General features: G+C 38.1%; 1 protein-coding gene across 1 annotated transcript in view; it reads right to left on the bottom strand.

The window, feature by feature from the left end:
- Positions 1–6,817, bottom strand: part of PRRG1 (proline rich and Gla domain 1) — a 118,815-nt gene extending 111,998 nt beyond the window's left edge. The window contains exon 1 of the mRNA XM_072956675.1: positions 6,710–6,817. The gene's annotated coding sequence lies outside the window, so the exon portion shown is untranslated. The remainder of the gene's footprint in view (positions 1–6,709) is intronic.
- Between the last annotated feature and the right edge of the window lie 8,765 nt (positions 6,818–15,582).

The raw sequence follows: 15,582 nt of genomic DNA, 5'->3' as shown, positions 1-15,582 counted from the left end.
TATATAATGTTATATATGTCTATATATGAATATGAACATATATGTATACACACAGATATATATACATTATATATAGCCTTTTTTTAAGCCTTCAGATCTATTCAAATTGGCTTGCTATATTAATTTCCTATCGTTGCTATAACAAATTACCACAAATTTACTGACTTAAAGCAACATATATTTACTTTCTCGTAGTTTTAGAGGTCAGAAATGTCTAAAATCTAAAAAAGTCTAAAATCAAGGTGTGGACAGGGTTGTGTTGTTTCTGGAGACTTCAGGGGAGAATTTGTTTCCTTGCCTTTTCCAATCTTTGGAGCTCTCCTGTATCATTTGGCTAGAGGTTCCTTTCATTTTCTTCCTCACATCACTCCTACCTCTTGCTTCCACTGCTGCATTCCCTCTGCTGTCGCCAAATCTCCCTCTGCCTCCCTCTCAGAGGAACCCTTGTCATTACATTTAAGGCCCACTTAAACAATGCAAGCTAATCTCCCCATCTCAAGATCCTTAACTTAATCACATCTGCTAAGACCCTTTTACCATGTTAGGTAATAAATTTATGAGTTCCAGGGATTGGGATGAAAGTATCTTTGAGGTTCATTATTCCATCTACCACACACAGCTTAATTAGAGACTAAAGAACTAATTTCCAAAAGTCAATAAAAAACTAATCAGGCCAATGTTTTCAACAGGAATGCCTAGAATGCCTAAACTGTGAGAAATTAAACAGTAGTTTAACTTTTAAAAGCAAATTAAGGACTTTAGTAATGGAGATTTTCAGATTGAATTTGGGAATTTGTAGCATACATGGCTCATTTCTTTTAAAAACAAAATCTATTTAAAACTTAAGGAAAAAAATCCTCCCTCTCTTCTGCCTTCCCTCTTCCCTCCCTTTGCTCTTTTCTTCCCACTCTTCCCTACCTTTTCTCAGTTACACTCCTGTATGAATTACTTAATAAGTCTGTAAATTCTTGAGGTTTTACAGTCATTTCTTATTCAAATTTGAACTCAATAATCAATAAAACCCCAGCTTAAAATTTTCTGTTACCAATACTAAATGGAAGGGCAGTGTTTATTTGAAAGAAGATGCTAGACTTGCATATAAAATATGTAACCAAAATAAATATAAACAGAATAATTCATTTTTCTTGCATCCCGTGAAGAATTTGCCAGATTGCTCTTTCCCAACATGGGCCACAAAATTAGATTAATTAGTTTTATCTCATGCTGTTTATTTCTGAAGCACTTTAGCTACTCTAAAGTCCCACAGGACTTTTAGGGCTAATGTTATTAGTCTTTGGGGTGACATCAGTTTATCTATATTGGGGGCTTATGAGCTATCACTAGCTTTTTCCTATTGAGGAACTAGCACTAGGGATTTTTTTTATCTCAGAGATTTTGTTTATGGCTTATTACTTCCTTTCGTACCCTTAAAAGTGTTAAAACTATATCTTTGTAAGTTTTACTCTATATGGAAACAAAATTTGCCACACCAAAATGTATCTCTTTGGCACGTGGATTATTTCAAGCTGAAAACAGTGAAGGCCCAAAAGACTCAGGAAAAATCTTTGACCTTCCACTTTTACTGCCTAAAAGAATTTAGACAGAAGGTCTGTTCCCAGGATAGAGCTATTGCCAGAGATATCGGCAAAGACCATGGGCTAGATGTGGTGGGGAAACTTGGCAGGGCCTAGAGATCAGGGTCCACTCTGTGCCCATTATCTCTGCCTGGCCCAGCAAACATTTATTTACCAAACATTTGCTTTTCCATCTGTGTGAACTGTCTTCCTCTCTTTTGAAGTCCCACTACCCTCAACATCCTCTTTTGTCTTTAGCTGAAGGTGGTATTTAAGGTGAGGGCTTCAGCCATTTTGGTGAGTGATTCAAGTTTCCCAGGGTCTCTCCCATGTATATATGTTATTAAATTTTTGTTTGATTTTCTCCTGTTAATCTGTCTCATGTCAGTTTAATTCTTAGACCAGCCAGAAGAACTTAGAAGGGTAGAGGAAAATTTCTTCCTCCCAGACTCCTTTTTATTCATTTAGTTGCTTTTTGATTTTTTAATGTCAGTGTCTCAAATCTTGCATTCTCTCCATTTCTACCTAATGCCTCCACAGCTTTTCATGATTTTGTAGTGAATTTGCCCTGTCTCTACTTAGAAATATCACCAAATTTTCAGTGCATAAGTTTTCTAAATTGTAAACAATGATTGAGTGATGGGACTATGAGTGATTTTTTTAATTTTAATTTTTTTGGGTATTTTTCATATACTTTGTATTATATAAATTCTAGAAAATATGACCTATAATATGCAATGTTATAATATATATTAACATATAATCATATATTAATGTATTATAATATATAACCTAGACATAATATATTACTATCATATATAACATATATTCTAGAAAATACTATATATTAAAATAATAAAAAGTTTTTGCTAAAATTATCTATTGTGACAGAGATATTGGCTCTTTCAGAAAATAGTTTTTGATCATTTCTGCACAAAAAATACAGTACTGTGTATAGAAATCACCATCTATTCCTGTATCTTTTGGTTTCTTTACTTCTCTCCCTCTCTGTATATATGAAAGGAACTAAAAAAACAAACTGAGTATGTTAAACATTTACTTTAGTAAAACTGAGGAAAGAGGTTAAAGGTAGATAGTTACAATAATACAAAGAAACCCACCAGATAAACTGTAAGAGAACAGCTAAGATATTCTAAGTTAAAAAAAATTAAAACCATAACAATACAACAATCCAATGCATAGTAAGTACAAAATCCAATGCAGGGAATTCTTTGGAAAAGAAAAATCAGTAATTAAAGGAGAACCTTTCAGGCTTTGGGATTCTTGAATTGATTACACATAGGCCACTCCCACATGTTAGGGCAGGCAGCCCCAAGAGAGAAAGGTCAAAGACCAGCCCACTAGCTTTCCTGGGGTTGAAGGGCAATCAGCACGAAGGTAGCCCCAGCTGCACCAACCCTCAGTGGTGCTCCTTACCCCCCAGACAGGCTGTAGATTATCTTCTTGTATATAAAAGCTGTATATACTCTATCTCTTATTGTACAACAATCACACAGTCTACATTGCCCTTGTAAGAAAGAGCAGATTGCTAAAATGAGAAAAGTGGGCAGAAATAACATCTTATAAAACAATAGAACAAATGAATTTATTTACAGAACAGAAACAGACTCACAGACATAGAAAATAAACTTGCGGTTACCAGAGGGGAAACAGGGTGGGAAGGGATAAATTGGGAGTTTGAGATTTGCAGATACTAACTACTATATATAAAATAGATAACCAGCAAGGTCCTACTATATAGCACAGGGACCTATATTCAATAACTTGTAATAGCCTATAATGAAAAAGAATATGAAAAGGAATATATAACGTATGTATGTATAACTAAATCACTATGCTGTACACCAGAAATTAACACAACATTGTAAACCGACTATACTTCAATTAAAAAAAATAAAAAAGATAAAGTAAAAAAAAAAAACTCAGAAAATCCCCAAATACCAGTCTGCCTATAAATAAAGATATATCTCTTTATAGTAAGTAGGCCCCTTTACTCCTTTTGGATCAGCTGCATGAATACTTTTCGGAGGTAACCTTGATCCTATCAATATTCTTGCACTATGCAAGAAGTAGTAACTGTGGAAAGAAAGTAATCTCTCTCCCTTTAAGAAGAGAAATGTGGAATAAAAATCATATCTTTTTCTCTCTAACAGCTTTGATTAAAAGGAAAGTGTGGCACAAACAGTGCTGTGTTCATCATACTGTTTCCTTTTCCTGCACACAGAAAGACAACATGTCCAACTTCCCTTGCAGAAGGATCAGGACCATTTCACTGAGTTCTAGCCAGTGGGATGTAGACAGAAATGCATGCCATTTCCAAGATGGGCTATAAAAAGCCGGTGTGCAAGCAACTCTCTGGCTCTTTCTCTCCCTCTAGTAGAGGTTATGAAAGTCATATGTTTACATGGCAACATCACAAGATGGTGGGAACCTGCATCCCTGAGTCACTAAATGGAAGAGAGTCCCTACATCAGACTTTGAGACAGAAAACCTATACTGAGGTCTAAAGTCTTTATTCATAATGACTTAGAATCAAGGTCAAAGCCTTTGTGTTTACTTCTCACCCTATGGCTTCTGTAATGTCACTTATTCTTACTTCAAATATCCTTAATTTATAATATGAATTTCCAAGTAATTATTTTTCTAATTACTTCTTATTTTTATTTTATAATCTTTTGAAAAATTCTATTTTTAAAACATTTAAGTAGCTTATAGAAAAGCTATATTTAGTAGGCTTGCCTTTAATAGCTAGATTGATCATTTTTATTATAATACCCCACTAGCAAGAACACCATAGAAACATTTACAGTCACAAAGTTTATTTTACAGTTGTAATATCTGAAATCACATAAAGCTATAAAATTTTGTTATTAGTATAGCTGAGTAGTTCTACTAGATCTAACCCTGCCACAGGAAACAATGAAAAATTCTGGAAAAAAATACCACAAATAATATAAAACAGTGACTGGGAGGCATAGGGTAATAAACAGAAACAGGTAGATCATGGAGGGAATTCAAAACTCAGAAGAAGGAACAGGGCACAGTACTAGTTTTCCATCCTTTAGACTAAAGACGGAACAGAGATATCTCGACATGGAGTGGCTGAAACTCTGATAGAAAATCTGCAGAATTCCTGGCCTGAAGGACTAGAGGACAGAATCCAAGGCAACCAAGGGGGTGACAATGGAAAGAAGACAAGAGGGGTAATGCACCAATTTGTCTCTCAGAAACTTTGCTCAATTCTGTGGCTGAACCCTCAACCACACAAGTGCTGGGGTAGGCTCAAATGAACACAGCTAAATTGAAAAGAGCTGAAATTTGAGATGTTGCTACCTCAGGAGATTCAGACTATGAAGTCTGAAACCACCCAAATGACGTACCTGATTTAAAAACGAACAAACAAGCAAAATATCAAAATCAACTCTTCAAGAAACCATAACAAAATCTAGAGTCTCCATGACATAACATTCACAAGACTCAGGGTAAAATCCAAAATTACACAACAAAACATGAAAAGGTGGCCCCATTTTTAGGGGAAAAGATAATCAACAGATATCAACCCTAAGATGACTCAGTTGTCTAAATTATTAGGCAAGAATATTAAAGGAGCTATTTTTATTATGCTCAGGGAAGTAAATAAAAATACCCTCACAATGAATATAAAGATAGGGACTCTCAGCAAAGAAATATAAACTATAAATAGAACCCAGAGGAAATTCTAGAACTGAAATCGTATAGAGTTGCAGTCCACCTCTCAATTATGAATTACAAAGTAAAATTAATTTTTTATAACATAGCCATAAACAAAGAAAGAGCACTGCTTAGCATTCAACTCTAAGTCATTACTGAATGACAGTGCACACTGAGAACAATTTAGGATGAAAAACAGGATGAGGCCTTCTGTGCTTTGGGGAAAAACAAAGCCTCTTAGATAGTTAGATGCATTTTTCCATACATGGAAAGGTACTGAAATCATTAACTTGAGATATCTGTTCTTTGTGACTAGCAGTAATCTTTTACCAAGATGCAGGCTTGACTGCATGTATTCCCTACCCTAAAATCATATATAAACCAGGCTTCTTCCTCTTCCTCTTCAGAGCAGTTCCCTCAGACCTACTGAGAGGATGTCTCCTGGGCTATAGTCCTCAGTAAGATCTCTGAATAAAATTGAAACTCACAACTCTTACATAGTGTATTTTTCCTTAAGTCAACATAGTAACAAAAGTAGCAAAGTGCTCCCATCACCCCCTACTTTTTCTCCAAATTTCTGTTATGGAGTAAACACAGAGAAGAGTCAGGGTGTGGGAGAAAAATATAAATAAGGAGTAATGAATTCACTTCCCTTCCTTAAAGGAACTGAAAGTCTTAGAATTTTGCAAAGCCAAATCCACTCACCTTTATTATGAGGAATGTAACAGAAATAAACATGTCTTTGTAACAAATGATTTATATACTCTAGACTGAGAGTATAGGAAAATAATCCATTGTGTGACTGTTAAAATTCTTTGATAGACGTAATTCTTTCTCACATCATTTCAATAGGCTTTACAATACAATTAGAGTAACTCCATGCCAGTGATAAAAATCTTCAGCTCTCAAACTACTCGTTAATCAGTCTTTCTTCTTTTTTAATCCTATCTTCTTGTAACTTTCTGGCAAAACTCATTTCCCCTTAAGGTGAGTCTTTCAACATCTCTTCCATTAATAAATCTTTAGTTTGTAGGGGAAAAAAATAAAACTAATTACAAAGTAGTCAGTGAATGGCAAGGGGAAAAACAATGTGGGTAGATGCTAAAGAGGCATAAATGTTACAGGAATCTTAGAGGAAAGGAAAAGAGTTTCAAGCCAGACTCTTAAATAGATGAAATAGCTTTCTTAAATTATTACTCATTTTCTGGAAACACCCTGTGAAACTACATGAAATGTGTTAAATACTGTCACAACATTGTATTTTATGCACTCTGAAAAATCACATCGCTCTGAAGGATGAGGAAAAATTACAGTTATGCTTAGAAGATGTATCTTGAACTGCATTATTGTTTTCTAACATTTTATATTGTGTTACAGTATCTCTTTATGATGTATTTACTATGAAATTGACATTGTAATTTTACCTGATGTCAGGCATCTTTTAATGTGATGATCTCAGTGAACACTCTGTTTTGCTCTTGTCTTGTTTTCAATCCCATTTCAAAACGTACTGTGTGAATATTTTTTCTTCCTTTGTTCACAAATATTAAACAACCCTTTAGCACCTAAAAAGAGTAGACGAAACACATACGATGTTGTAGTAAAAATAGTGGTGTTGAAATTTTAAAAGACAACATTCACGAAAAACAAAACAAAACAAAGTACATTTTTTAAAGAAAAAAATTTTTAAATAGCAAACAAACTAAAAAGATAGTATTTGTTAATAACATGATCCTTCTCAATCTCTACCCACTTTCTCCCTCTGCTGATATTTTTGGAAGTCGACAGGAGATCTTCATATGGTTTATTGGATTTTTTTTCTCACAATTCTCAGAACAAAGAATAATTGTGCCCCAAGGCTAAAGGAACAATGACACTTCTGCTTATTTTTCTTTCAAAGTGAACTATTGTTTCTGCTGTGTGCATTCACTGCCTTCCTGATTCTCTTCTAGAGCTTCTCACTGTGTAAAATGTTTGTTGCAAGCCGACATACTGAAATCACAGACTGCAAATATATTTGGAGTTTTATTTATCTTGGCAGAACAGGGGCGAGACGCCAAGTCTTTCTATAACTTTCTGATGAAACACGTGAACTTAGTACTGCTTTTCAAATTAAAGCCTGTGGTGGTAAAATGCCTGTAGAAAGTGGCTATGCCGAGGGTCTCCAAGACCATCCCCACATTCAGATATTCACTAGAAGGACTCATGGGACTCATCATATAGTTGGACACATGACTAAGAATTATTTCAAGGATGTAGTATGAAGATACAGCCAGATATTGAGGGGAAAAGGCACAAGCAGAATCTAGAGGAATCCACATGATTTCTTTTACCCTCTTCCTGTTACCAAACTAAATTTGAGTCCACTCGCCCACCGAGCAGCAAAGCCAATCTAGGGACTCCGGGTTGTGGTGAAGGAAAGAACATGATTTATTTGCAGGAGACCAAGCAAGGAGAACAGGCAGCTCATGCTCAAAGGCCGGAACTCCTTGATGGCTTTCAGGGGAGGGTTTATAAAAGCAACATTTAGGGTGAGGGCTACAGGGTACATGACTTTTTTCTGATTGGTTGGTGGTGAGGTAACAGGGTCATGTTTTGGTATTCTTAATCAATCATCAATCTTCTGGTTCCAATCAGTCTGGGGTCTACTTGTTTCTGGTCAGCAAGCAAGGTGGGGGGGGTCTTAGTTTCTGCAGAACAACTCAGATATACAACAGATTATAATGTGTATCTCTTGAGGAGGAACGAAGACTCTGTTTTATCGCTGAACTATTGTTTAAGCTATCATTACTTTTCTTGCTTGACTGCTTTCCCTTTGTTTCTGCATTCCGTCACTTCCGTAATTAGTAACTGTTTGAGTCTGCTCTTTGGAACTCAGGAAGGACCTAGGAGAGAGACTAAAGCCTTTTTCTTCAGACAAGAAATAGGGGACACGGAGAAGATTTTGTTCCCGGGAGGGCCCCATAGGGTCCTGCTCAGTTTCATTCCTCCCATGAGGGGTCACTCAGAGCGCACTCCTCTCCCAGAAACAAAAATGCGGCAAGACGTATGTGATGTTACTACCCAGGGAAGCCCATTAAAGACTTAGTATTTTGGGTTTTTACTGGGGCTGGTCACGTAGGTACCCTCTGCCAATCATGTATCAAAATTCCAGACTCCCAGAAGGAAAGCAGAGATTAGCATGAACCACATTGTTTGCACAAACAGTTTAGACACAGTGAGCCACCCTTATCAGTTCTGGGACTGGTGAAACCCTCATAAAATCCAAGTTCCCAGATGCCAGCCAAGGTCCAACCTTATAAGCAGACCATTCTTAGGATTGCAATCTCAGGCATGTTATCTTAACTCTTTTCTGCATAGTGGCTAACCAAGCTAGTCTTACAAATAGAAAATTCTTGAATACCAGCAATTTACCTAAAAATAAATGTTCTTTATATTGTATCCTACCTACCTCAGCAAAGCTATTGTAATAGCAATTTATTTTCTGATTACAAATATAGATTTTCCAGTGTAATTTATCAGCTTTTCTTTATGAAGGAAATGTAAACTAAAAAGTCACAATAAAAAACAATTGATCTTAACATTCTTCCATCAAAGGTCTCATTAACCAGCTTGTCAAGGTATTCAATTAACAGGATATTGGAATTAATCAGAGTTAAAATGTAATTTCTCTCTGATCCTGTTGAAAACTAAAAGCCTATTATGACATTTTGGCTACGATAAGTCTCCTGGCAGGCCCAGAGGTTCGCTTGTTAATAGGTGAGTTAAAGCTACAGCACATTCTTCGCTATTCATCTCTACTTTTTACTAAAGAAGCCTTTGACATACCTATCAATTTAACTCAAGTTTTTAATCGTTATTTCTCCTTTAATATTAAGAATTCAGCTGCTTATCTTTAAGCACACTTTTTTTTCATCCTTTTAACCTACTAAAGCCTACTACTCAATTTTTATATACTTTAAACATAGACATCACTGTATTGGACTCATTCTTCTAGTGGGTAGGTGACAATTATGCTTCTGGGTAAATTATACCTGCTTTATCTCATTGGGATGTATTTTATCTGGCCTGAAGTAACTCTGTTTTTGTTTTATTTATTCATGGATTCCATGTAGACAAGTTCAGCAGTATAATCAAAACTGCCCTATTTCGGGGGGAGGGTAATAGCTCAGTGGTAGGGCATGTGCTTAGCATGCACCAGGTCCTGAGTTCAATCCCCAATACCTCCATTAAAAAAGAAAGAAAGAAAAGAAATTCATTAAAAAAAAATTGTCCTATTTCACTTTGGAGGGCTTGGTCAGAGCCTGAGCATAGAGTGGTATTAGGAGTGCTGATTCTGGTGGCAGGGAGACGGGGATTTGAATGCAGTCTCTGCCACTTACTGTGTGACCCTGGTGAAGTCTCAGCCTCTCCTCAGCCTCTAAATGTGTAAAATACTGGGGGGATAATAGCTCCTCCTTCTGAGCATTAAAAGAATGAAATAAGTATATAAAACTTAGTAAATTAAGATATTGTTTATTATTGTTACTCTCATTCCATGACTATGGATAATTCAGAGCTGGCTTTAAATGCAAACATTGGATTATACAGCTGGAATTACCAAGGTTAACTAAAAAAAACAAAACTATAGTCCATGCTTTCGACCTAATAATCTTGATAGACATTATCAAAAATATACTTAGTCAAAGTCCATTTTTAAGGAGTTACTTTGACCTAAAGCAACTGGAATACATATATGCATACATTGAACACCAGGAGCAGAAGACTACAGAAAAATATACTTTAGGAGTTATATATCAGAAAATTTAAGATAATATGAACAACTCAGGAAAAAGACTCCACTTTGCTCTCTACTGTTCTAAAATTGGAATGAGATTGATCTCTTTATGTAGTTCTTTCTTAGACAATTGAAATGTTTGAAAATTGTATCATTCTCTTGTGGATATGGTTTTGGAAAAGTATACTAATGCTGTAAATATTAAAGACTGAAACAAATTCACTGTATGTAATTTGCACCTAGGGTTGAGATGATTCATTTCAGGTTGATTTGTGTTTTTTCTACAGTTAAAACAGTAAGTATTTTAAATTATTTCTTCTGAAGCAACAGTTTATAATGTTTGTGTTTTTTAGGATATGGCCTCAAAGGTTTAATGTATGCTATGGAAATTAAGCATAGACACCTGACTTGCTTTCACCAAAGAAATGTGAAGAGAAGCCGCTCATCTCTGGACTACAGCTTTAAGAGCCAGTACATGATTTGCCTTGTCTCCTTCACGTACCGTGGTGACAGTACAGCTGCTCTCCAGATACTGGCTGCTCCAACAGCTTAAGCCAGCCAGAGAAGAGAGCTATGGAGTAGGGACTCAGCCCCTCCCCCCATGACAGACTGGCTATGTGAGCAAGAAATGAGCCCCTACTGACATACACTGTTACAATGCTGGGCTTCTTTGTTACTGTACAAGGTGTTGCCTATTTGGATGGATATAGTCTGTACATTAGGTTGGAATGATTTAAAATGTATTTTTGCTGGGGGAAGGATATAGCTCAAGTGCTAGAGCACATGCCTGGCATGCATGAAGTCGTGGGTTGAATCCCCAGTACCTCTTCTAAGAATAGATAAATAAATAAACCTAATGACCTCCCCCCCCAAAATGAAAAATAAATAAATGAAAAATAAAATAATATGTGTTTTTGCTAATTTCTGCGTTTTGCATTTCTAAGTGCTAAAAGGCCACATTTCCAGGTTATTAAAGTAATTCTTTGTTATTCTTTTGCTAGAGCAGGCGGGTAGCTAGAGATAAGCAGAGAAAGGGGGACATGGGCCACATGGCAGGAAACCATACATCTAGTGAACAACAGGGGTCCCTGGACAGATCAAGAAAAGCAGGACCCTCTGGACTGATAAGAAACCATTCTGGAGGCAGGCAAAGAAAGGTGGGACAAGACAGGAATCTCCACCATCCGAATGTAACCTTTCACTCATTATGGCCTCCATCTAAACGTAATCTTTTGCTTATGATACCCCATCCGAATGTAACTTTTGGTTCATTACGACCTCATCTAACTTCCCAATCAAGACTAAATAAGAAAAAAAAAATCCCTCCTCCCCTCTAAGGTGGAATTGGGATGAAGATCAGGAAAGATGACCCCAAACTCCTCCCTGCAAATGAATATTCTGCCCATTCATTTTTACACCCATATAACAAGCTTGCCAAAGAAATTCGGGGCAGCCACCCACCTGGGTCTGCCCGCTCCTTCCTTGAGAGCATACTACCTATCCCTTAATAAATCCTTGCTTTGCTTTCTTGACCCCTGTGTCTCATTTCTGAATTCTTTCTGTGAAGAGACAAGAACCTGCTCACTGGCAACACTTTCACTTTCCTGCCATTTCATTAATGAACTCATGGTCAATGAGAGAAGACAGGAGGTACTGTGTGTGCAGATGGGTGTGGCATTTTGGGGAATCAGTGTTCACTTCACCTCCAATCAACAGCCTCTGTCTTCTCCCCTACTTATGCTCATCAGGCATGTGGTACATGGTGGGTGAGGGGTGGGAAGTGGGAGGAGGTAAAAGATTCAAGGCAAGGAAAATCACCCACAACAGCAATAATAATTTTCATTTGTTGTGTGCCTATACTATGTAGGGCACAGTTTTAAGTGCTTGACATTTATGAACTCATTTAGTCCTTAAAATTACCCAATGACGTAAGAACTATATTTACATTTCACAGATGAGGCACTGAGATGCTAACTGACTTACCCAAGCTTACAGAATTTGCAAATGGCAGAACTGGGATATAAGCAGCTCTCAAGGAACACGTTTTAGGAGTTGCTACTTGGGTCTGTCAAAATTCGAATGCAAAAATATCAAGGAAAGCCATTTCTTTTGGCCGTAGAGCTTCCAGATCAACCAAAAACAACAACAACACAAAGGAAAATAAACACACACTTAACAGAGTCTCAGTGAAAGGGAGTCAATTAGTATCTAGTTAAGAAAGATAAAGATGACAAAGCCTCAGTGCCTTTAACACAGTTCGCACCTCTCTTTAGAAGCCAGGCAGATGTCTGAGTTCAACTATGTCCTTGACCTTTTCCACTCCCTCTGCCTCCCACATTCACTCACAATAAATTCTTTCACTCTCTGATGGGCCAGGCAGCTTGCCAGTCTCATATCCAAGTTCAAAGGAGAAGCTCACTGTAGTGAGGGCTTACTGTTGCTAAGACCCTTACTTTTCTTCAGCACCAGTCATTTAGCAGCCAAATTGGTAACACTGCCCTCCACTCCCTGGGTCATGAATGAAACGCTGACAAACCTCAAGGGCTTCAGTTGAATGATTTAGGAATATAGTCAACTCAGGTCGGAAATGGGAAGTGAAGATTCTTTCCTGAGTGGCTTTCACCAGGAGGAGAGAAATGATGTAGCCGATCAGATCTCTTGGGGAATGTGGGCTCATTATAAACAAATGAATCCAGAAAAGCAAAAGAGGAAGGCAGAAAGTCAGAGAGATGCAGCAGTAGAGGAGATTGGAGGAGTGATGCTGAAGAGGGGCAGGTCAGAGAGATTCCAAGTGTGAGAGGTAATCAACCCGCTCTTGTTGCCTTTGAAGATAAAAGGGACCACAAACCAGGGAATGTGGGCAGCTTCCAGAAGCTGCAAACGATTCTCAGACAACAACCAGGAAGGAAATGGAAGCCTCAGTCCTAAAACAGCATGAAACTGAATTCTGCTAAAAACCTGAATGTGCCTAGAAGGGGAATATCTCCCAGAGCCTCCAGATAAGTGTGCAGGGCTGCCAATACCTTGATTACAGCCTTATGGGACCCAGAGTAGAAAAACCTGCTGATCCAATCCAGACTTTTGACCTGCAGAACTATGAGATAATAAATTTCTGTTGTTTTCAGTTGCTAAGTTTGTGACAATCTTCTATGTCAGCAATAGAAAACTCATACAGGGCGTAACAGAAATCAAAAGGAAATATCCATTTAAAAAGCTATTCGAGTATGTATTTTGGAAAAAGGGAAAGTCCCAGATAACAAAGCAAACAGAAGAGGAGCCACAGTCTTCATTAAGAAAAGGATGATTCTGAGTATATGTAAATGGCTGAAAGGATTTGTTCAAGATAGTAAAGCATTAAGGATCCTTTTTGTTAGGTGACTTTTTAACTTAACTTATAATTACCTGGCTGCTACCCTCTTCAGCCCCAGTTTATAAAGCTAGATTTCTGTTTTGGATGCCATTCTACATTTCTGCTCTGGTCAACCTTCTAGTCTCCAAGTCTTCTTGTAGGAGCAGCAACTCTACTGCGCTCTTTGTAGGAAACTGGTACCCTGCTCCTGAATATCAGAGACTGATGGACTATAGCTCCAAGACTGACCTTCCAGATGCCAATGCTCTTCTCTACCACCATTTCTGAGCCTCAGCTGCTTCATATGGGTGAGTGTTTTTTGCCTAAACCATAATTGGAGAAGGCTCTACCCCTGAGGGAGCAGCCTCTCAATTAAGATGTATTTACTGAGCTTCTCCTCTGTGAACAGTTTCCATAAATGTAATCATCCAACACTTTGCACAATGAAGGGAGTGCAGTTAATAATCATGCCAGGTCAACAGGCATCACTGGGACTGTCCAAACCAGTATGGATGCTTGTCCGGTTATATTCTAAGTGCTATTTCAGGGGCTTGGATTAGAGCAGTGAACAGCATAGACATGGTAAAAATCAGTGTCTTCTTGGAGCTTACACCCCACCCCCAAAACAGTTGGAATAATCCTCCCACTGGTTAGCCTATAAAATTACCCAGCCTCAAAAAACTAACCACCTCCACACTTTGGGGCCACCTCTCTTGCCTTCTGAGATGGCCCGCACTCTGTCTACGGAGTGTGTATCTCCCTGAATAAATCTATTTCCACTTTACTATGGAATGTGTATCTCCTTGGGCCCCTCTCCCTTCTGAGACAAACCGCATTCTTTCTATGGAATGTGTATCTCTCTAAATAAACTTGCTTTCACTTTACTATGGCTTGCTCTTGAATTCTTTCCTGTGCAAGACAAGAACACACTCTCCAGTAACATAAGTATGTATGTGCGATTGGAGTGTCCAGAGGGTGCTAATTAAAATGTGGTGCTTGAGGTAAGCCTCAGTGAGATGACTTCTAAGCAAAGACTTGTGGAAGATGAGCGAGGGTGCCATAGGAAATCTGGGGGAAGAGAATTCCAGGTGCATCTGTATGGCCCAAGAGGATGGCGTGAGAGAGGTGGAGAGTAATAGGAGAAGAGGTTGAGAGATAAGAGGAGAGCCAGGGTCAGATCAAGGAGGGCTTTTTGGGCCATCGTGAAGACTTTGTCTTTCCTCTGAGTGAAATGAGAACCTGAGGGAATGTGTGACATGATCTGATCCAATTTCAACAGGATCCCTCCAGCTGCTGTGTTGGGGCCAGGAAGGAGGCAGCAAGACTCATGTCTTGCTCACTCAGATAACAAAAGAACAAACCTCATAGGACCTCACAGACCCTGGCACATATGGCCCCTCCCTCTGCCCCACAAGCCATCAGAACCCACAAGCCTGTGCCCATAGGAGCCCCCTTCTGCCAGTCCACCAGGCTGTGAGTAGAAAGCTACAGCTCTCTGACAGTTGCCAAGAGTCAAGATGAGACATGAACCAAAGCTACAAATATGTTTGTCATACAAATGAGGAAAAATCATGGCTTACCATCCTGACATGTGAGTTTCATAGGGGTTATTTGCTCTGGAAATTAAAACTTCCATAGAACAGCTATACAAAATATGTAGGTGTCCTGGTACATGTGCTAAGCCAAGCAGAAAACATCATGCCTGAGTCTTTCTTTCGTTTCAGCAAAAAGGAGAAGCGTGACCTCTCATCCAGCCTTTCGCAGTGACAGAAGTTGCAAGAAGCTGCCTGTAGCCAAGTGAAGACACGAGAAACACAGAGATTTATTGTAACTTAATTTGCTGATGACAAGGAGGAAGATTTTTCCTGAAGTGTGAAGTTATGAGACCTAAGCGAAATTAACATCTGTGAGCATCCTGCCACCATCCCCTCCTGCACTGTGATGGAAAGGTAGCCCTTGATGCTACTATATCATGCAGATGTAGAAATATGATGCTCACTTCTCAGGCAAAAACCAAAAAAGCTAAACAAATCCGGGCCAAAGTTAATAAACAATCATTTCAAATGTTTGGCTTGCATCCAATGCTCACAGCATTCAACTTTTTCTGCTGTACTCATTTTCCTCTTTGTTCTAAATAATGACCACCATAGAAGTCTCTGGTTTCCTGAACT

Source organism: Vicugna pacos, chromosome X (assembly GCF_048564905.1).
Source record: "Vicugna pacos chromosome X, VicPac4, whole genome shotgun sequence".
Classification (NCBI taxonomy): Eukaryota; Metazoa; Chordata; class Mammalia; order Artiodactyla; family Camelidae; genus Vicugna; species Vicugna pacos.
Note: the sequence above shows the minus strand (reverse complement) of the source record. Positions and strands in the feature narration are given on the sequence as shown.